At 49.8% G+C, this 21680-nt stretch overlaps 1 long non-coding RNA gene across 1 annotated transcript; it reads left to right on the top strand.

The window, feature by feature from the left end:
* Nucleotides 1-10869: 10869 nt before the first annotated feature.
* LOC125123898 (uncharacterized) lies at nucleotides 10870-15478 on the top strand. The gene is made up of 3 exons (XR_007134235.1): nucleotides 10870-11289; nucleotides 11486-11668; nucleotides 14923-15478. It is a non-coding gene; the product is annotated as an uncharacterized LOC125123898 (long non-coding RNA).
* Nucleotides 15479-21680: the final 6202 nt, after the last annotated feature.

Below are 21680 nucleotides of genomic sequence, written 5' to 3'. Positions count from 1 at the left end.
CATATGGAGGTTCCCAGGCCAGGGGGTGAATTAGAACTGCAGCTTTCAGTCTCCATGACAAGCCACAGCAATGCAGGAACTGAGCCACATCTGTGACCTACAGCACAGCTTATGACAACGTGCTGGATCCTTACCCACTGAATGAGGCCAGGGATCGAACCTGCATCTTCATGGATATTAGTTGGGTTCGTTACTGCTGAGCTATAATGGGCACTCCTTCAATTTCTTTATCAATGTCTTAGAGTTTTCAGTGTGCAGGTCTTCCCTGGCCTTGGTTAAATTTATTCCTAGTGATTTTGTCCATAAGGTGTAGAAGGGTTCCCTTCTCTCCACATCCTCTCCAGAATTTATTATTTGCGGTTTTTTTGGATGATGGCCATTCTGACTGGTGTGAGGTGATACCTCGTTGTAGTTTTGATTTGCATTTCTCTAATAACTAGCAATGTTGAGCACCTCTTTTCATGTGCCTGTTGACCATTTGTATGTGTTCTTTGGCTTTTGCCCATTTTTTGATTGTGTTGTTTGTTTTTTGATATTGAGTTATATGAGCTGTTTGTATATTTTGGAAATCAAGACCTAAACCCTTGTTAGGGCTTCCAGGAATTAAGATTCTTTCTTTCTTCTTCTTCTTCTTCTTTTTTTTTTCTTTTTTGCTTTTTAGGGCCGCACTCGTGGCATATGGAGGTTCCCAAGCTAGGGGTCCAATCGGAGCTACAGCTTCTGGCCTACGCCACAGCCACAGCCACAGCCACAGCAGATCCGAGCCGCATCTGCGACCTACACCACAGCTCACGGCAACACCAGATACTTAACCCACTGAGCGTGGCCAGGGATCGAACCCACAACCTCATGGTTCCTAGTCAGAGTCGTTTCCACTGCACCACGACGGGAACTCCTAGGTTAGTTTTCTCCTGGGCTGTGCATTATCGGGAGGTATGTATATCCCAATATAATAGGGTTAGTGTGTGTGTGTGTGTAGATCAAGTCAATATATATAAATTTGGACAAATGCGTAGTGTCCTGTATCCAGAGTTACAGTATCATACAGGGTATTTCACGGCCCTAAAAATCTTCTGTGCTCCGTTCTGTCCATTCCACACCCCCAGCCCCTGGCAACACCATCCTCTTAGTGTTTCTATAATCCGCCCTCCCCAACACGTCGTTCGGTTGGACTCACACAGGACATAGCGCCTTTGACCAACTTCCTGCCCCCCCACCGCAATTTTCTTTCATTCCACATCACTCAGAGAATGTTATTCCAGTGCAATGCACACTGATGCCTAAGAGCCTCATTGATCATTCAGCATGTCCATGCTTATAAATAGATAATTACAATTTTCTTTTATTTACCATGACCATAAAACTTTAAGGATAACATTTATTTCTTTCCTTTTCTTTCTTTCTTTCCTTCTTTCCTTCTTCCTTCCTTCCTTCCTTTCTTTCTTTTTTTAATCTTTTTGCATTTTCTAGGGCTGCACCCGCGGCATATGAAGGTTCCCAGGCTAGGGGTTTAATCAGAGCTGAATCTGCCAAGTCTACCCCAGAGCCACAGCAACGAGGGATCTGAGCCGCGTTTGCAACCTACACCACAGCTCATGGCAACACCGGGTCCTTAACCCACTGAGCAAGGCCAGGGATCCAACCTGCAGCCTCATAGATACTAGTCGGATTCATTTCCACTGAGCCACCACGGGAATTCTTACGATGTTGCAATCTTAGAGAACAAAATGTATTTGGTCACCTGTTTCAGGTACTTCCTCATCATTATTTTTATGGAGGACTCAGTCACAAATCTGGCAATGCAAGAAACGGCAATATTATAAGATAGGCAGAATCTAAGTAACATAACAGTATAGCTAGTGACATTAATCATGTCATAAGAAACTACTTAAGCTAAGAACCTCCTTTAGGTGTGGCCCAGCATCTCCCCAGGTTATCTGACTTAGTCTGTTCTGCACCAGTCATTATCTTTAAAGGAAATGACAAAGCGGCATTGTCCATAAAGTCCACCAAACATGGCTTCACATACAAGGTGAGTGGTGGGTCACTGCAACCCCTTACAGGGCTGAGAAAGGAATGCTATTTTCTAAGGAGTTACATGGCTGTCACCAGAAGGGAAAAAACCCAAGATCTTTGTGGCTGAGCAGTTATTTCTTCCAGCAGGGAGGTTATGTTAATACATTTCAGCTAGGAACCATGAGGTTGAGGGTTCAATCCCTGGCCTCGCTCACTGGGTTAAAGATCTGGCATTGTCGTGAGCTGTGCTATAGGTCGCAGACGCGGCTTGGATCTGGCATTGCTGTGGCTCTGGTGCTCCAATTAGACCCCTAGCCTGGGAACCTCCATATGCTGTGTGTGCGACCCTAGAAAAGACCAAAAAAAAAATACATAATTCAGATGCATAATGCACACTCGTGGAGGGAGGAGGCCGAAGGGCAGAGGAAAAGTTTGTTTACATTTTTCTTGTGTCAATGAAAATGATCAATAAACAATCTATAATAAGAACAGAGAGGCGTTTTAGTTGAGCCAAAATGAGGACTGTAGCCCAGAAGACAGTCTCCTGGATTAATCTGAGAAACTGCCCTGGCGAAGCATGGTTTTCATCAGTTTTATATCTTGTCAGGACAAAGAACAGTAAACTAATCAGAGATACATTTCTGAAAGCCCACAAACCAGTGCATGCGCAACACGTCAGTATGGCCTTGACACTTGGAAGTGAGTCTTATCATTGAAGGGCAAGCACCGGCCCAGGAAGGAAGGGTTTATTCTTTAGTGTTTAACATTCTTTACTTCCAGTCGACCCTAACCCTAACTCCTCTCTCTTAAAAACGTAATTAAAGCAAATATAGGAGTTCCCGTCGTGGCGCAGTGGTTGACGAATCCAACTGGGAACCATGGGGTCGCGGGTTCGGTCCCTGCCCTTGCTCAGTGCTCAGTGCCGTGAGCTGTGGTGTAGGTTGCGGGCGCAGCTCGGATCCCGCGTTGCTGTGGCTCTGGTGTGGGCCGGTGGCTGCAGCTCCGATTCGACCCCTAGCCTGGGGGCCTCCATGTGCTGCAGGAGCGGCCCAAGAGGACAAAAGAAAAAAAAAAAAATGAAAGCAAATATACAATGTATGCTTGAGAGGCCACACACGGACGTGACATCAAGTTTCCTCATGTATAAGCCAGAAGGACATCCCCGGACCTCAATATGTGAACATTCCCTCATCACTTGTCTTGCCTTAAAATATGATTTTTTATTCCATCAATACCCTCATTCCTAGAACTTTCCTCCCATTCTCCCCCATCCAGGCAAACTCAGATCTCCTTCCTGTCACTATAGATTACTTTGCGTTTTCTGAAGATGTATACCTGCAAATGTGTGTGTGTCGAGGGGTGTGGTATGCAGAAATGTTTATCAAACTGGTTTTTAGTTTCAAATAAGTAACTAAGAATACATAAACATTAAAATGCCCGTCGTGGCTCAGTGGTTAACGAATCCGACTAGGAACCATTAGGTTGTGGGTTCGATCCCTGGCCTCGCTCAGTGGGTTAAGGATCCAGCGTTGCTGTGAGCTGTGGTGTAGGTTGCAGACGTGGCTCAGATCCTGCGTTGCTGTGGCTCTGGTGTAGGCCGGCGGCTGCAGCTCTGATTCGACCCCTAGCCTGGGAATTTCCATATGCCATGAGTGTGGCCATAGAAAAGACAAAAGAAAAAAAAATGCCTTTAGGAGTTCCCAAGTGGTCTAGTGGCCAGAACCTGGCTCTCTCACTCCTGTGCCTTTAATGACTTTGCCAAATGTCAGTGCCATAGAAAGGTATTTACTGGGGGTGGGGTGGGGCAGATCAGGTCGTCAGGCAGAATACCCTGTATTAATAGTAAAATGTACAGACTGTTCCCATTGTGGCTCTGTGGGTTAAGAACCTGGCATAGTGTTGGTGAGGATGCAGGTTTGATCCCTGGCCATGCTCAGTAGGTTAAGGGACCAGCATTGCCACAAGCTGTGGCATAGGTCACAGATGCAGCTCTGATTCAGCTCCTAGCCTGGGAACTTCCACATGCACAGATGTGGCCATAAAAAGAAACAAGAAATAAAATCTACAGACAGATAGACACTCTGTTAACAGAGAGGTATAAACAGTTTCTAAGGTTTGATGAAGACCTGCAACAACTGGAGTGAAAAAAAAAAAGCAGCTCTGGCCACTCTGAGAAAGCGTACCCACCAGGAAGGAGTCACAGGGTTTGCTCTGGGGAACATCCCCAGTCCTGGACAGAGTGGCCGTCGCAACCCAATCTGCCCTGACTTTCCTTTCCTGTTGATGAAATCTGAAATGAACTACTTGTGTTAAAAACGTGACATAGGTGGAGTTCCCGTCGTGGTGCAGTGGTTAACGAATCCCACTGGGAACCATGAGGCTGCGGGTTCGGTCCCTGCCCTTGCTCAGTGGGTTAAGGATCCGGCGTTGCCGTGAGCTGTGGTGTAGGTCGCAGACGCGGCTCGGATCCCGCGTTGCTGTGGCTCTGGCGTAGGCTGGTGGCTATGGCTCCGATTCGACCCATAGCCTGGGAACCTCCATATGCCGCGGGAGCAGTCGTAGAAAAGGCAAAAAGACGAAAAAAATAAAAATAAAAAGTGACATAGGAGTTCCTGCTGTGGTACAACAGTATCGGCAGTGTCTCTGCAACACCAGGATGCAGGTTCAATCTCTGGCCTGGCACAGTGGGTTAAAGGATCCAGCATTTCAGCAGCTGTGGCATAGGTCACAACTGTGGCTTGAATCTGATCCCTGGCCTGGGAATTGCATATGCCGTGGGGTGGCCAAAAAACAGGGGGAAAAAGTGACACACTTTTGTGTTCACCATTTTCACCAGAACTGCAGATGGCTTGCCTCCCTGGGCTCCTGTTCAGGGGCAGTGGTTTTCATGCTGTTGGAGGATGAACAAGGCCCAAGTTCAGAACTGTCCTGGCTCCACCCAAACTGATTTCAGGCAGCGCTGTGAGGCCACCTGCCCCACCTCCTGTCCTCGGGGGTGTAACATCTCTGGGCCAGGAAAGACAGGCAGTCTTGTGTTATGGGCGTGGCTGAGGGCTGCATTTTGTCTTCAACATTTACACGTTGAGTCCTGACCCCCCAGGACCTCAGAATGGGACTAAGTGTGGAGAGTGGGTCTTTAAAGAGGTAATTAATCGGAGTTACCACTGAGGCTCAGTGGGTTATGAACCTGACTAGTATCCATGAGGATGTAGGTTTGATCCTGGGCCTCAGTCAGTGAGTTAAGTATCTGGGGTTGCCACAAGCTGCAGTATAGGTCACAGATGCAGCTTGGATCTGGTGTTGCTGTGGCTGTGGTATAGGCCAGCAGCTGCCGCTCCATTTCGACCCCTAGCCTGGGAATTTCCATATGGCACAAGTGTGGCCCTAAAAAGGAAAAAAATTTAAAAAAAAAGAGGTGATTAGAATGAAATGAAGTCACTATGGTGGGCTATAATCCAATGTGGCTACTATTCTTGTAGAAAGAGGAGGTCAGGTGACAGACACACACAGAGGGACGACCGTATGAGGACGCAGGGAAGACATCTACACGTCAAGGAGAGAGACCTCCAGGGGCCCAGCCCTGCTGACACCTTGACCTGGTACTTCCAGCCTCCAAGGCTGTGAGAAATAAAGGTCTGTTGCTTAAGCAGCCCTGTGTGCTGTATTTGTTACAGTAGCCAAGCCAAGAAATGTTGCATTTATGGGGTCTTAGGATTTAATGTCCTAGAGGGCTGCACCGAGGTCCCTCTGCCCTTGAACTTCTCTCGCACGAGTGTTCCAATCAGGCCATGTTCAGGGGCAGCTGCAAAATGACTCATCTACTTCCAACACAAGTTATTTCTGCATGTCTTTAGGACACGTTCTATTTTGTGGGTTATAACAAACATGTGGTTTTAGGAAAGCTTGTTCTCACAGGTATTCAGAACCTCACCAAAAATTCTCTGACATTTTGAAAACTGAACCTCCTGTCCCAGAGTTTCTGAATTGCCAGCAAATGTACCAGGATTGCTGTCACCACAATGATTCAAATTATACCCAAAGTAACTGATTTATCTTCATTTTAAGACATTAAAAATAAAGATTGCATTGTATTGAATGTTATTTGTTATTTCTTAAATCTACACTGAGGGAAAATTTGAGAAAACACTTGATTTCTTAGTGTAATTGAAGTCAAGTTACTTGTTAAATTATGTGTTATTTCATTAATACACATTTATCTTTAATTCTCTATTGTAACTAAAACTGCATAGATAAACACAAGCACGCAATTATACTTCAATTATGTGTGTAGAGAAATTATGTAATCACTGCATCTGATTTCAGAAAGGGAGGGCTAGGGTTAGGGTTAGGGTATGGGTCTGGGTATAGGGGAGGGTTAGGGTTAGGGGTTACGGTTAGGGTTAGGGGTTAGGGTTAGAGGGTTAGGGTTAAGGGTTAGGGTTAGGGTTAAGGGTTAAGGTTAGGGTGAGGTTGATGGTAAAGTTGAGGGTGAGGGTTAGGCTTAGCGTGAGAGTTAGTCTTAGGGTTAGAGTAAGGGTTATGTTTATGGGTTAGGGTTAGGGCTATGGGTTAGTGTTAGGGTTATCGGTTAGGGTTTGTGTTAGGGTTAGGGATTTGGTTCTAGATCGGGCTTGGTATGGTTTTCTGGTTCAGGGTCTCATTTCTGTTTGAGCTTCGAGGTTGGCTTCAGCCTTGGGTTATTGTTCTGTTTCTGGTTTCGGTTTGAGTTTGGGTTGCATTTCTCTAATAATGAAGGATGGTGAGCATTTTTTTTCCTCTTGCTGGTTGGCTATCCCTATACCATGTTTGGAGAAGTGTCTATTCATGTCTTTTGCCCATTTTAAAAATTGGGTTATTGATTTTGTGGCTGTTAAGTTGTATCAGATGTTGAGCTGGGAATTTTGAAACCCCAGCCTGAGCTGGGGTTTGGGATCTGTGTAAAGAGCCTGAGACTGGGGAATGGAAAGTTGGCAAAACGGTGACATTTTTGGGGAGAAGCTGTGCTCATCATTGGGCTTTTTCTCTCAAGAGGTCTCCTGTAACTCCCTTCTTTTTTTCTCCCACAAGAGCCTCATTTTTTTCTCTATATACACCTGGTGCAAACACCTGGTAGAAAGCCAGGTCTGGTGAATTAAGGCCGGCAGTTTGAAATAAAGAAAGCTCCTGGAGATCCCACCTGGCTCCCTGGGTAAAGGCTCTATCTTTGTCCCTGTGCTGGGTTTGGGCACTTCTGTGGCTTGAAATCCATTAGTGGGCAGACAATTCACGCACACTTCCAGTTGGGTCAATAAAGTAAGAGTGAGGAGTTCCCATCGTGGTACAGCAGAAACGAATCCAACTAGGAGCCATGAGGTTGTGGGTTCAATCCCTGGCCTTGCTCAGTGGGTCAAGGATCCGGCATTGCTGTGAGCTGTGGTGTAGGTTGCAGACTTGGCTCAGGTCTGGCATTGCTGTGGCTCTAGTGTAGGCCAGCAGCTACAGCTCTGATTAGACCCCCAGCCCGGGAATCTCCATATGCAGCGAGTGTGGCCCTAAAAAGAAAATAAATAAATAAATAAATAAAGTAAGAGTGAAAGAGAAAAAAAGAAAGAGAAAGAATGTAAGAAGGGTAGAAAAAAAGGTCATATGAACTAATGAATAATAGTTGGAAAGGTAAGAAAATAAATCAGTAATTACACATGTAAACAAATATATTCAAAAACACATACCTGCGTGAATATATGAAAAATTGAAGAAGGCTGTCAGCACATGATGGGTCGGGAGCTGAGTGTTTAAAAGCTGTGGCATCGGGTAGGGTGGCCTCAGGGCTCTGAAAGCCTTTGAGCGAGAAATAGCCCACTTTCTTGATATTTCAAGAAAGCGGAGGAAGGCCGACCAACCAGTGTGTTGCCCAAGGCCAAAGCTGTCCCCGGGGGCTGCTCAGCCAGAGGGAGGACGAACACCTGAGAGTTGCTGTTAGCGCAGATGACCACAAGATGGCGCCCGGGTACTTTCCAGACCCATGGGCAAGCTCCAAGGCTGCATGTCGGAGCGCAGCGTTGGGGTTGATGATGTGTTTGTGGGAAACCCCAGCCAGCACCCAGAGATCTGGGGTTGTTTTCCAGGCATCTGGGACTCTCTGCTCTAAGACGCCTCATGTCAGGCAGAGCACACAGCTGTCCTTTCAGCATTTAATGTGCATTTGCTGTCTGGCCAGGTGGTAGTGGGTTTATAATGCTTGAGGCATCCGCTGGGTTTCAGAGTGCCTTGTGTTCCTCCAGGGCGGGAGCCAGAACCCACACAGCCTCTGTTTTGAATCATGAACTGTCCATTTTCAAGCCCCTGACTGCCAAGGGTTTAGCTCTCTGGATAGAGGCTGGTGCTGATGAATGGACGGTGGACTTCGGTGGCATTGTGGTGGGTGGTTGTGCTAATCCCTGTGCTTTTTCTGCCCATGAGACCCAGTGAAATGTCTTTCTTGCCTTCCCACACGAGTCTCCCTTTTCAGTGACTGCGCCAGGGAAGGAGGCCTGACCGAACCCAGGTCTGATGAATTAAGCAGGGTTGATTAATACCAAGAAAGCTCTCAGGGAGTTCCCTCGTGGCTGGCTTCCTTAAGAGTCTGTCCCTGTCACAGCTGTGGCTATGGTGAGAGCTGCATGGGGAGATCAAACCCTGACTGGGCAACTCCCTGATGTTGCAGGTGGCACCCAAATAAATGAATCAAGAAAAGTAAATATTTTGAAGAAGGTGATAAATTGATGAAGTCAGTACATACATATAGATATCCCTACATAGTAGCTAAGTGAATTGACAGAGAAAACCATGAAAAAGGCCATGATGCTTGTGGTGGCAGAGGGTTTTGTGTACAAGCCTGGGGTGGTAACAGCCCTGGGGTGGATTCAGTTCCTGGCCAGACAATATCTGCATGCCACAAGTGGGTCCAGAAAAATAAATCAGAGAATAAATCAATACAGATGTAAGAAATTAATAAACTCATACACCAGAGATAATCACTTCAGGTGATTATTATGTGAAGGAAGAAATAAGGCTTCCACAGCATAGTGGGTGGGGTTAGGGTTACAGCAGAGGGGACTCACACAATAGCCTTGGGTAAGTTGGACTGAGTGCCCGGAGAGGTTTTGAGCGAGAAATCCCCCACTTCCTAGGGCACTTCATGGCGTTCAGAGGGAGAGGAAGTCTCAACGGAAAGCCGCAGGCCTGCCCAACTCCAGTGCAGCCCCCAGGAGAGCTGAGCAGACAGGAGGAAGGCAGGCACGAGAGCTGCTGTTAGGGCCGATGTCCACAAGACAGCGCCAGAGTACCTTCCTGCGGACGCACGTGCAGCTCCAAGGCAGCGGGGTCCAGGCTCAGAGATGCGGATGATGATGCATTTGTCGGAAGCCTCAGCAGCACCCAGAAATTTGGGATTGTTTTCCGTCTGGCCCAAGATGCCTCAGGTCAGGCAGAGGACACAGGAATGTTTCATTCAACATTTGATGTGGATTTGCAGCCTGGTGGTGTGTCAGAGCAGTGAGAAATCTTGACAGGTTCAGTGGGGTCAGATGGCCTGGTTTTTTTGTTTGTTTTCTTTTTTGTCTTTTTGCTATTTCTTTGGGCCACTCCCGCGGCATATGGAGGTTCCCAGGCTAGGGGTTGAATCGGAGCTGTAGCCCCAGGCCTACGCCAGAGCCACAGCAACGCGGGATCCGAGACGGGTCTGCGACCTACACCACAGCTCATGGCAATGCCGGATCGTTAACCCACTGAGCAAGGGCAGGGATCGAACCCGCAACCTCATGGTTCCTAGTCGGGTTCGTTAACCACTGCACCACCAAGGGAACTCCTGGCCTGTTGTTTTTTCTCGAGAGGCAGGAGGCTGGACCCAGATACCGTCTCTAGTGAGCCCTCAGCTGGTAATTGTGGTTTTTTTTTTTTTTTTTAATGATTCCTTTCCCATTGTAGTTGACTTGCAGTGCTCTGTCAATGTCTCCCCCACAGCCAAGTGACCCAGGCTGACATCTCCATCCACACATCCTTTTTGTCCATTTATCCTCCATCATGTTCCATCACAGGTGGCTAGATAGCACTGCCTGTGCTATGCAGCAGGATCTCATGGCTTACCTGCTCCAGACGCCATAGTTGGCATCTATGAACCCCCAACTCCCAGTCATCCCCACTCCCTCCCCCTCCCCTTTGACAAGTCTGTTCTTCAATTCCATGGGTTTCTTTTCTATGAAAAGGTTTATTTTTGCTATTTGTTAGATTTTAGATATAAGTGATATCACATGGTATTTGTTTTTCTCCTTCTGACTTATTTCACTGAGGATGAATGCCCCTTTTCCATCCATGTTGCTGCTGCATATGGCATGATTGTGTTCTTTTTTATGGCTGAGTAGTATTCCATTGTGTATATGTACCACCTCTTCTTAATCCATTCATCTCTCGGATGTTTGGTTGTTTCCATTTCTTGGCTATTGTGAATAGTGCTGCAAGGAATACAGGGGTGCATGTGTCTTTTTCAAGGAATGTTTTGTCCAGCTACATGCCCAATGCTGGGTTTGCTGGGTCAAAGTGTCCTTCTATATTTAGTTTTCTGAGGTGCCTATATACTGTTTTCCATGGTGGTTGTAGCAATTTACATTCCCACCGACAGTGTAGGAGGGTACCCTTTCTCCACATTCTCTCCAGCATTTGTTATTTGTAGACTTACTAATGATGGCCATTCTGACCGGTGTGAGGGGTCCCCCACAGTAGTTTGGGTTTGCATTTCTCCAACAATGAGGGATGGTGAACATTTTTTCATGGGCTAGTTGGCCATGTGTATGTCTTGTTTGGATACATTTCTATTTATGTCTTCTGCCCATTTTTCAATTGGATTGTTGTCTTATTTGCTGTTGAGTGGTATCAGCTGTTGAGCAGGTAATTTGAACCCCCCGCCTGACTGGGGTTTGGGACCTGGTGAATGGAAGGTGGTGAAATGGTGATCTTCTGGGGAGAAGCTGTGCTCCTCCCTGGGCTTTTTCTCTCCAGAGGTCTCCTGAATAAACCTGGTATGTGTGAGGGGCTACACGGGGTCATTGTTACAATGGCTCTTTCTGCCGACCCGCGGGACCGAGCACCTCTCTGCCTGTTTTCACCACGGGTGCAGCCTTTGCCAAGACTGCGAGACCCCCCTCCCATGGGACACCACACACCTCTGGCTTTCCCAAGACGACGAGACCACCCCTCCCGTGGGACACCACACACCTCCAGCTTTCTCAAGATTACGAGACCACCAGAGTCCAGCTGCAGGTGAAAGATCAACTAACCTTCACCCCCCCATTTCAGGGAACCAATTTCCCTTCCATGGGGTATAAGAAAGCCATGGCAGAAGTAGGGGGACTGGCTCTTCCCAGGGTCAGTCACCCTCTCCTTTCCCTCTAACAAATTTCCTTCTCTTTGTCTGAACACCTGGCTTTTTCTCTTTTTCTCTGCATTCGCCTTACAGTATGAAGACCTGATGAAAAGCCAGATCTGGTGAATCAAGTCTGATAGATTGATATAAAGAAAACTCTTCCAGAGATCCCTCCTGGGCCCCTGGGTAAAGGATCTGTCTTTGTCCCTGCGGTATGTTTAGAATCTTCTGAGGCTTGAAATCCGTCGATGGGCTGACAAGTCACATATGTTTCAGGTAGGTTTAATAAAGTAAGAAAAAAAGGAAGAAAAGCAGAAAGAAGGAATGAAAGAGAAAGAATAATGAAGGAAAAGGAGAGACATGTATGAATGAATCAAAGTAGGAAATATAAGAAAATAAATCAACATTTACATATATACACACCTACATTCATAAATACATAAGTGCATGAACACATGAAAAGTTGATGAAGGCTGTCATGACGTGATGGGTGGGGACCTGAGTCTTTGAACTGCCTGGCGAGGTAGCTTGGCCTCAGTGCTCTGAAAGGTTTTGAGAGAAAAGCCCACTTTGTGGGGCACTACCACGTATAGAAAAAAGGCAGAGGAAGGAAATCCAACCAGCATATTGCCCAAGGCCAATGAAGCCCCGGAGGGTCAGCTGAGCCTGGGAGTTGCTGTTAGAGCAGAGTCCACAAGATGGCGCCAGAGTATATTCTGGACCCTCGTGCAGCTCCATTGCTCCATGGCCAAGCTCAGAGTTGGGGTCGATGATGTGATTGGTGGAAACCCCAGCAAGAACCCAGTGTTTTGGGGTATTTTATGGGCACCTGGGTCTCTCTGCTCAATGATGCCTCATGTCAAGCAGGGGACACAGGTGTCCTTCAGCATTTGATGTGGATTTGCAGCCTGGTTGGGAGTCACAGTGGTACGAAATCTTGACAGAGTCAGTGGGATCCGATTGCTTGTTTTTTCTCCAGAGGTTGGAGGGAATGGAGGCCTGACAGAAATCAGGTCCGATGAAGCAGGGTTCTTTGATACCAAGAAAGCTCTCAGGGAGATCCCTCATGGCTGCCTTTCTTAGGAGTCTGTCTTGTCACTGCTGTGGCTGTGGTCAGATCTGCATTGGGAGGTCCAACCCTGGCCAGACAACATCCCAGTGTCAAAGGTGGCACCCAAATAAATTTATAAATAAAAACAGATATTGCAAAGAATGAGCTCAATTGAGAAAGATGTCAATACACACAGATACAAATTTCTACAGTGTAGCTAAGGGAATCGAGAGAGAAGGATATAATAAGAATTTGTGACATTATCCCTGTGGTGGAGGAAGGGGTTAAATAAGAGCCTGAGGTAGTAACAGCAGTGGCATGGATTCAAGTACTGGCCAGACAGTATCTGTTTGCCCCAGGTGGGTTGAGAAAAATAAACAGGTATGTAAAAAAAATAAAAGGGTGAATATAGAAAGAAATTCATACAACATAGGTCATTACGTCAGGTTGGATGTCACACTGCAAAGAAATCTTGACAGGTTCAACAGAGTCAGGTTGCCTGTTTATGTTTTTTTTTTTCCCTTCTTTTCTTGAGAAGCCAGACTCTGGACCCAGACCCCTTCCCTGGGGAACGCTGAGCTGGTCCTTTTGGGTTGGAATTTCTTATCATGCTTGATTACCGTCAGAGATGATTTACGGTGCTCTGTCTCTTTAACAGCAGCGAGATTTAGTGGAACGTGTATATACAAAACCTTTCTCTCCCTTTATCCTCCAACTTGCTCCAAAACAAGGGGTCAGACACAGTTAGTTGCCTGTGCTCTAGCGCAGGACCTCATGGCTTACCCACCCCATGGGCAAGGCTTTGCATCTCTCACCCCACAAATCCCAGACCTTCCCACGTGCTCACCCTCCACTCTGGCACCCTCAAGTCTGTTATCCAGTCCTGGAGTTACTTTTCTGTTGAAAGGTTCATATGTGTCATGGCTTAAATGCCAGTCAGAAGGGGTAGCCAAAGGTATGCGTCCTTCTCTTTCAGGCATATGTCCCTTCCTATGAGCGTTTCTCATTCCATCACTGTGGTGGCAGGTGGCATATACTGTTCTGGTTCCTGACTGAGTCGTATGCCATTGTGTACAGGGACCGCTGCCTCTGAATCCATTCATCTGTGGATGGCCACGCGTGCATGTCCATGTCTGGGCTCTAGTCACTAGTGCTGCCGGGAACCAAGATAGAGATATATTAGAAGAGATAGAACAAAATTCCCCACAGGGTGTCAAGTGGTTTCTATGAGTGATCCCAGTTGGTTTGTTGATGAGGGAGATAACCACAACTGGTATAGAAATCATTTTATTACTTGTGTAGTTGAGGGATTAAAAGCCTCATGAGTAAATCCCATTAAAAACTATTGGAGGTTTACTAGGGGAACAAGAGAGTCCATCAACGTTCTTAGAAAGACTCAGCAAGGCATTGAGAAAACATTTACCAAGGAACCCAGAAACAATGGAGGGCCAAATAATTCTTAAGGATAAATTCATAGCTCAATCAGTGCCAGATATATGGAGAAAGCTCCAAAAAATTGGCTTTTGGCCCTGATCAGAGCCTGGAGCACCTCCTCAGAGTAGCAACTCAAATATGTTATAATCGGGGACAGGAAGAATGAAAGGAGAACAAGAAAAGAGACAGAGAAGAGGCTGAGGCTCTAGTTACGGCGCTACAGGGAGTCAACCTGGGAGTTTCCAAGGTGAGAGGACTAGGGCAGAGACCTATGTCCGGAGCCTGTTTCCTCTGTGGAAAAGAGGGAATGCCCCAAGACTCAGAGATCACTGGAAGAGGGGCCGCCCCTGAAGAGGAAGGTCTCTGGGGTGGACCCCTCGGGCCCAGGGTCAGGACTGATGGGATGTTTCCATAGTGGCTCCTGTCCTCATCACCACTTAGGAGTCTTAAGTGACTCTAAATGTAGGAAGACAGCCTATTGACTTCCTCCTGAATATGGAGCCACTTTTCAGTCCTTCTCTCCAACCCTGGGCCACATTCATGTTTCTGGCAAGCTGGCTACAAAATTTTTACACAATCTTTGAGTTGTGACTGGGAATCCATTCTCTTTTCTCCAAGCCTTTCTTATTGTTCCAGAGTCCAACTCCTCTTTTAGAGAGACATATTTTGTAAGAGGTTAAAGCCTCAGTTCACATGGCAATGGAGGACTTCCCATGTGGCTCACAACATAGCTGCTCAGCAATCCCTCACATTTTAGCAAAATGGTAGTGTATGTCAGTCAAATGTAAAGCTTTGATTAAGAGCTATCAATGTTTAAATGTTGATAGAAGGGGTATCCAAAGTCATGTATCAAGGCCCACTTGACCATCCCATGAGTGGATACCTAACTGTTCTCCCCAGTGACGCCCCTTTTCAGCAGGAAGAAGTTAGAGTGGTCGTCGCCCCCTTTCCCACAGTTAGAGTCTCCAACTCGGGGGTGGGGATTGAGAATATGGGCTTTGATACATTCTTTGATGTGGCTATTGATTAACATTTGTAACTTAAGGGTCGCATAGAACCCCAACTGCTATAAAGGTTACAGTTATTACCCTGTGGAACCACCCTCCGCTGCCACACCACAGTCATGAAGTCTGCATCCGCGGCTGACATGGACACCTGGGAGGCTGTGCAGCATCTCGAGAATCCCCTCAGGGTCAAGTTCCAGGGACTCCCGTCGTCATCGCCAGAGAACGCTAAGCCCTGCTCTGGCCACCCCTGGAAGCTGGTCAGTCTACACACGGCAGAAGCCCGAGGAGTTCTACGTGAGACTTAACTTGGACTTGCGTTCTGTCTACAGATGTGGGAAGCAAGCGATTCGGGAAGTAGTGAAGAAAGGAAGTTGCGGGATCTGTTTTTGTCCTCCTGTAAAAACAAAAAGGGGGAGATGTCGTGAGACATGTTTTTCCAATCTTCTTGATCAGCCACTGTCTCGAGACATGTTTTTCCAATCTTCTTGTTTGACTACCCACCCATAGCCCCTCCTCATGTGATCTCATCAAAAGAGTGAAGTAAAAGCGGTGTGGTTTCTTGAGGCGGGGCTCTTGGTCCCGGAGACCTTGAGTCCCCCGGGTTCCCACCTTTACCATCTCTGTGTTTTGTTTTGTGTTGGCATTTTGTTTTGGGTTATTTCCTTAAGTTCCACAGCACCCGTTCTTCAGCCCCATCCTGCTGAGCTGGTCTCAGCATACCTACGCATGGCCACTGGGATAGATGGGCCTTGGTCCCACCGAGGAGACTGGCCTGGCCCTTCTCTCCTGAGGCGTGAGGGGGATCCTTGGTTCCGCCGCCTGCTGCCCTCTGTGGAGCTGGTGGTGGGAGAAAAGTCGCCTCAGGCCTCTTGCCCATGTTTCAGAGGTGTTATTGTTGGGATGTATCTGGGCCTGCTGGGTCGGGTCTGTTGTTGAGCTGGTCCCTTTGAAACCCTGCACTGACCCTGGCTTTGGGATCCAGATCAAGGGCGTGCAGGTGGTGCGTGGAAGGTGGTAAAAGGCTCCTATTTGGGGGAGCAGCTGGGCCCATCGCTGGGCCTCTTGTCTCAAGTGGTCTCCCGAAACGCCATCGTTTGCTTTCCTTGGGAGCCTGTTTCTCCCCCCACACCCCTGGGTAAACACCCGGTAGGAAGGCCGGCTCGACACAGCCAGGTCGCGTGAACTGGGGCTGGTAGGTGGATGGAAAGAAAGCTCCCGCGGAGATCCCTCCTGGCCCCCTGGGTCCAAGGGCCCTCCTTGTCTTTGGGGGTGGGGTGGGGCACCCCCCTGGCGTGAAAACCGCTGAAAGGGCAGACAAGCCAAACACGCTTCAGGTGGGGTCAATAAAATGAGAAAGATTGTGAGAGAGAGAGAGAGAAGGGCGGGGGCGGAAAGCCAGCCAGCGAGCGCGCAGGAAACCAACAAGGCTGTGCTGTAGGAAGGCAGGCATACCAGGGCGCCAGTGAAGGTGAAGTCCACGGTTCCCTCCACACACCGCGCTGTTCCTAAAGACAGAAGGGCAGGACCCTATGACAAAGGAAGAAGGCTGTCAGGACCTGGTGGGTCGGGAGGGGCTGCGTCTTTGAAAGGAGTGGCCTGGGGGCAGGTTGGCCTGAGGGCTCTGAAATCCTTGAGAGAGAGAAAGACTTAGGCCACTTGGCTGGGCACTTCTTGGGACGGAAAGCAAGCGGGGGTGGGGTGGGTCGGGGGCGGGGTGGGGGTGGGGTGAAGAAATCGTGCCAGCGTCTTGCCCAAGTCCAAAGCAGCCCTGGGGTCAGCTGAGCCAGAGACGGGAGGAACGCCTGAGTGTTGCTGTGAGAGAAGGTGTCCACCAGACGGCGCCAGAGGCCCTTCCGGCCCCAGGCGCAGCTCCCAGGCGGTTTGTCCAGGCTCCGAGTGGGGAGCGTGCACGATGCGTTGGGCGGAAGCCACACCCAGCACCCAGAGCTTTGGGGTTGTTTTCTGGGCACCCGGGTCTCTCGGCTCCAAGACGCCTCCGGTCAGGCCGAGGGCACAGGTGTGTCCCTTCAGCATTGTGGGTGGATGGGCAGCCTGGTTCCCGGGCGGGGCGGGGCGGTTTGTTTAGTTGTCGAGAGACGTGTCTACAATATTGTCTTAGCGTCTTTGCTGAAAACTCTATCTTGTCCTGCTTTACTTTACTCCATCTTCCTGCTTGAAAAACAGTCGCTGTGATGGTGAATGGCTTATGCTTAAGAACAAAGACCTAAAGGCATGTTATTCATAGGGTCAGCTGAATGAGGACAATGCGTTGGTCTAGGCACGCCGGACCTGTGCAGATTGGCACACCGTTTGCACAGCACGATAGGTCCTCTTAAGAATAAAAGGAGCCCCATAGCCCCAAGGGCTTTATGAGGGGTCCTTAGCTGGATTTGCATTAGCAAATCTAGGGTTGCCGCAGATAGGCAGAAGCACAATGGTGATTCTCTAGATGCATAGATATGCTTCCTCATATGCCAATGATTGTTAAATGCCTAAAGGTCAGAGTAAAAGCTTAATCAGCAACTGGCTATGTGACTTTTAAAATAATTTACCCCCTCCCCATATCCTGCACCTACAACCTCCTTCTCACGTGACATAACCCTAAAAAAACACAATAAAAGCAGTGTGGTTTCTTAAGGCAGTGCTCTTGGTCCCTGAGACCTTGAGTTCCCCGGTTCCCACCTTTACTTCAGATAAATGTCTCTGTGTCTTGTTTTGTGTTAACTTTTTTCCTCAAGTCCCACAGCGCCTGTTCTTCAGCCCCATCCTGCTGAGCTGGTGTCAGCAAGTGGGGCCCAACGTGGGGCAGACAGGCGGGCACGAGGAATGAAGGACCGTGACGACAGCGGAATTTTTGTTCACTGGAAGTGCTGTGGAGCCCTGAGAAGAAGGGAGGAATTTTGCGTGGCCACGCTAAAGAAATCCTGCGGATACGTTCCCTCTCTCAGGTATTTACAGGGTAACATGGGAAATAAGGTAATTGCAGGAAACTGTAGTCCTTACATTTGTTTGTTAGGACAAGTCCTTAAAAAAGGGGGTGCAAAAACAAGTGAAAGACAGCTTTTGGAGCTTTTTCAGACTATTGAGACACATTGTGATTGGTTTCTTACATTAGAAACGTTAGATGTAAGGATATGGGAAACGGTAGGAAGGGAACTTAGGATATTACATGAGGGCGTTCAAATTCCTGTGTCCAATTGGAGTACTTGGAGCTGAAGTAAATCAGTTTTAGAACCAACACAGACCACAGAGGACTTAGAGAAAAAAGAAGAAGGGGAATTTCGTGTTAGGGTTCAGATTCGGTTCGGGTTTGGGTTTGGGATCAGGTTCGGGGTTAGGGGTAAAGGTTCGGGGTTAGGGGTTCGGGTTCGGGGTTAGGGTTCAGGTTTAGGGTTCGGGGTTAGGGTTCGGGTTGGGGTTAGGGTTTAGGGTTAGGGGTGAGGCTGAGGGGTGAGGGTGGGGGTGGGGGTGGGGGTTGGGTTTAGGGTTGGGGTTCGGGGTAGGGTTAGGGGTTCGGGTTCGGTTTCGGGTTCGGCTTCGGATGGGTTCGGGTTCGGGGTTTGGGTTCAGGGCTAGGGGCTAGTGCTAGGGGGTAGGGCTAGGGCTAGGGGGTAGGGGTAGGAGTAGAGTTAGGGGATAGGGTTCGGGTTAGGGTTCGGGTTGGGGGTGCGGGTTCAGGGTTCGGGTTAGGGGTTAGAGTTCGGGTTAGGGTTAGGTTAGGTTTAGGGCCTGGGTTCGGGTCCGGGTTCGGGTTAGGTTCGGGTTAGGGTTCGGTTCGGTTCGGGTTGGGGTTCGGGGTCCGGGGTCGGGGTCCGGGGTTCAGGGGTCGGGGTAGGGGTTGGGGTTAGGGGTTAGATTTAGGGTTAGATTTAGGGTTAGGGTTAGGGGTTCGGGTTCGGGGTTCGGGTTCGGGGTTCCGGTTCGGGTTCGGGGTTCGGGTTCGGGGTTCGGGTTCGGGTTCGGGTTCGAGTTAAGGGTTCGGGTTCGGGTTCGGGTTCGGGTTCGGGTTAGGGTTCGGGTTCGGGTTAGACTTAGGGTTCGGGCTTAGGGTTAGGGTTCGGGTTAGGGTTCGGGTTCGGGTTCGGGTTAGGGTTCGGGTTCGGGTTCGGGTTAGGGTTCGGGTTCGGGTTCGGGTTAGGGTTCGGGTTCGGGTTAGGGTTAGGGTTCGGGTTAGGGTTAGGGTTCGGGTTAGGGTTCGGGTTCGGGTTAGGGTTCGGGTTCGGGTTCGGGTTCGGGTTCGGGTTCGGGTTAGCGTTCGGGTTCGGGTTCGGGTTAGGGTTCGGGTTAGGTTTAGGGTTCGGGTTAGGGTTCGGGTTCGGGTTTAGGGTTTAGGGTTTAGGGTTTAGGGTTTGGGTTCGGGTTCGGGTTCGGGTTCGGGGTTCGGGTTCGGGTTCGGGTTCGGGGTTAGGGTTATGGTTAGGGGTTAGGGGTTAGGGGTTAGGGTTAGGGGTTAGGGGTTAGGGTTAGGGGTTAGGGTTAGGGGTTAGGGTTAGGGGTTAGGGTTGGGGTTGGGGTTGGGGTTGGGGTTAGGGGTTAGGGTTAGGGGTTGGGTTAGGGGTTAGGGTTAGGGGTTAGGGTTAGGGTTAGGGTTGAGGGGGGTTAGGGTTAGGGTTAGGGTTCGAGGTTACGGTTAGGGTTAGTGGGTTAGGGTTAGAGGGTTAGGGTTAGAGGGTTAGGGTTAGGGTTAGAGGGTTAGGGTTAGAGGGTTAGGGTTAGAGGGTTAGGGTTAGGGTTAGGGTTAGGGGGGGTTTAGGGTTAGGGTTAGGGTTAGGGTTCGGGTTAGGGTTAGGGTTAGGGTTAGGGTTAGTTTAGGGTTGGGTTTAGGGTTTAGGGTGGGTTAGGGTTCGGGGTTAGGGTTAGGGTTAGGGGTTAGGGGTTCGTGTTAGGTTTAGGGTTAGGGGTTAGGGTCGGGGTTAGGGTTGGGTTCGGGGTTCGGGTTCAGGGTTCGGGGTTCGGGTTCGGGTTAGGTTAGGGTTCGGGTTAGGGTTAGGGTTTAGGGTTCGGGATTAGGGTTAGGGTTAGGGTTTAGGGTTAGGGTTCGGGTTAGGGTTCGGGTTAGGGTTAGGGTTAGGGTTAGGGTTAGGGTTATGTTTCTGTGTTCGGTTCGGGCTATGGGTAGTGTTAGGGTTATCGGTTTCGGGTTTGTGTTCGGGTTCGGGCTTTGGTTCGTGTTCGGGTTCGGGTTAGGGTTTCGGTTCGGGCAACCCCAACCCCAACCTCCCAACCCCCAACCCGAACCCGAACCGAACCCGATACCCGCACCCGAACCGACACCCCATACTCCGAACCCCAACCCCAACCCAACCCCAACCCACACCGCACAACCCGAACCCGAACCCGAACCCCGAACCCGAACGAACCGAAACCAATAAACCCTAAACCCTAAACCCGAACCTAATACCCGACAACTCACTAACCCGAACACCGAACGCGAACTCGAATCCCGAACCCGACACCCGACAACCCCGAATCCGAACCCTGACACCCGAACCCGAACCCTAACCGAAACCCGATCGAACAGAACCCACCTCGAACCGAACCCTGAAACCCTCAACCCGAACACGAACCCACCCGAACGAACCCTTGAACCCAAACCGACCCGACCCCGAACCTCAACCCGAACCCGAAACCGAACCCTAACCCGAACCCTACCTCCAGACCCCGGAACCCTAAGTCAACCCGAAACCGAACCCGAACCCGAACCGAACCCGAACCCGAACCGGAACCCAAACGAACCGATACCCAACCCGAACCCGAAACCGAACCCGAACCCGAACCGAACCACGAACCCGAACCCGCAACCCGAAACCCGAACCCGAACCCTGAACCGAACCATAAATCTGAACCCGAACCCAACCCCGACCCGAACCCTGACCCCGATCCCGACCCTCCGACCCGAACCCGAACCGAACCCGAAACCCGAACCCTGAACCGAACCTCGAAACCCGAACCCGACCCCGAACCCGCGCCCTAAACCACCAACCCAAACCCGAACCTCGAACCCGAACCTAACCCGAACCCGAACCCGAATCCCTGAATCCTCTGATACCCTAACCCGTAACCGACCCGAACCACGAACCCGAACCCTGAACCCACCCCGAACCCGACCCCTACCCTACCGAACCCAGACCCGAACCCAGAACCCGAACCCGCGAACCGAACACGAATCCCGAACCGAATCCGAACCCGAACCCTGGAAACCCTGATAACCCGACCCCGAACCCCGAACCCGAACCCGAAACCCCGAATCCTCCCGCGAACCCGACCCGGAAACCCGACCCCGAACCCGAACCCTAACCCGAACCCGCACCCGGAACCCGAAACCCGAAACCGAACCCGCACCCGAAAACCCGACAACCCGAAACCGAAACCCGAACCGAAACCCGAACCCTAAACCCGAACCCTGAACCCTAACCCCGAACCCCGAACCTCGACCCCTCGAAACCGAAACCCCGAATCCCGAACCCCGAACCCGAACCCGAAACCCGAACCCGACCCCGCAACCCGAACCCGACCCCCGATACCCGAACCCGAACCCGAACCAGAACCCGAACCCAACCCGAACCGCGAACCCGAACCCGTACCCGAACCCCGAACCCGACCGAACCCGGCCCGAACCCGAACCCTAACCCAACCTACCCGAACCCCAACACGAAACCCGAAACCCGAACCCCTAAATACCCGGGAAACCCGAACACCGGAAACATCGCAACCCGGAACCCCGACACCCGAACCCGAACCCGGAACACGAACTCGAAACCCGAACCCCGAACAGAACCCTTACCCCTAACCAAAT

Source organism: Phacochoerus africanus, chromosome 4, assembly GCF_016906955.1.
Source record: "Phacochoerus africanus isolate WHEZ1 chromosome 4, ROS_Pafr_v1, whole genome shotgun sequence".
Classification (NCBI taxonomy): Eukaryota; Metazoa; Chordata; class Mammalia; order Artiodactyla; family Suidae; genus Phacochoerus; species Phacochoerus africanus.
This window is presented reverse-complemented; position numbering and strand designations above follow the sequence as displayed.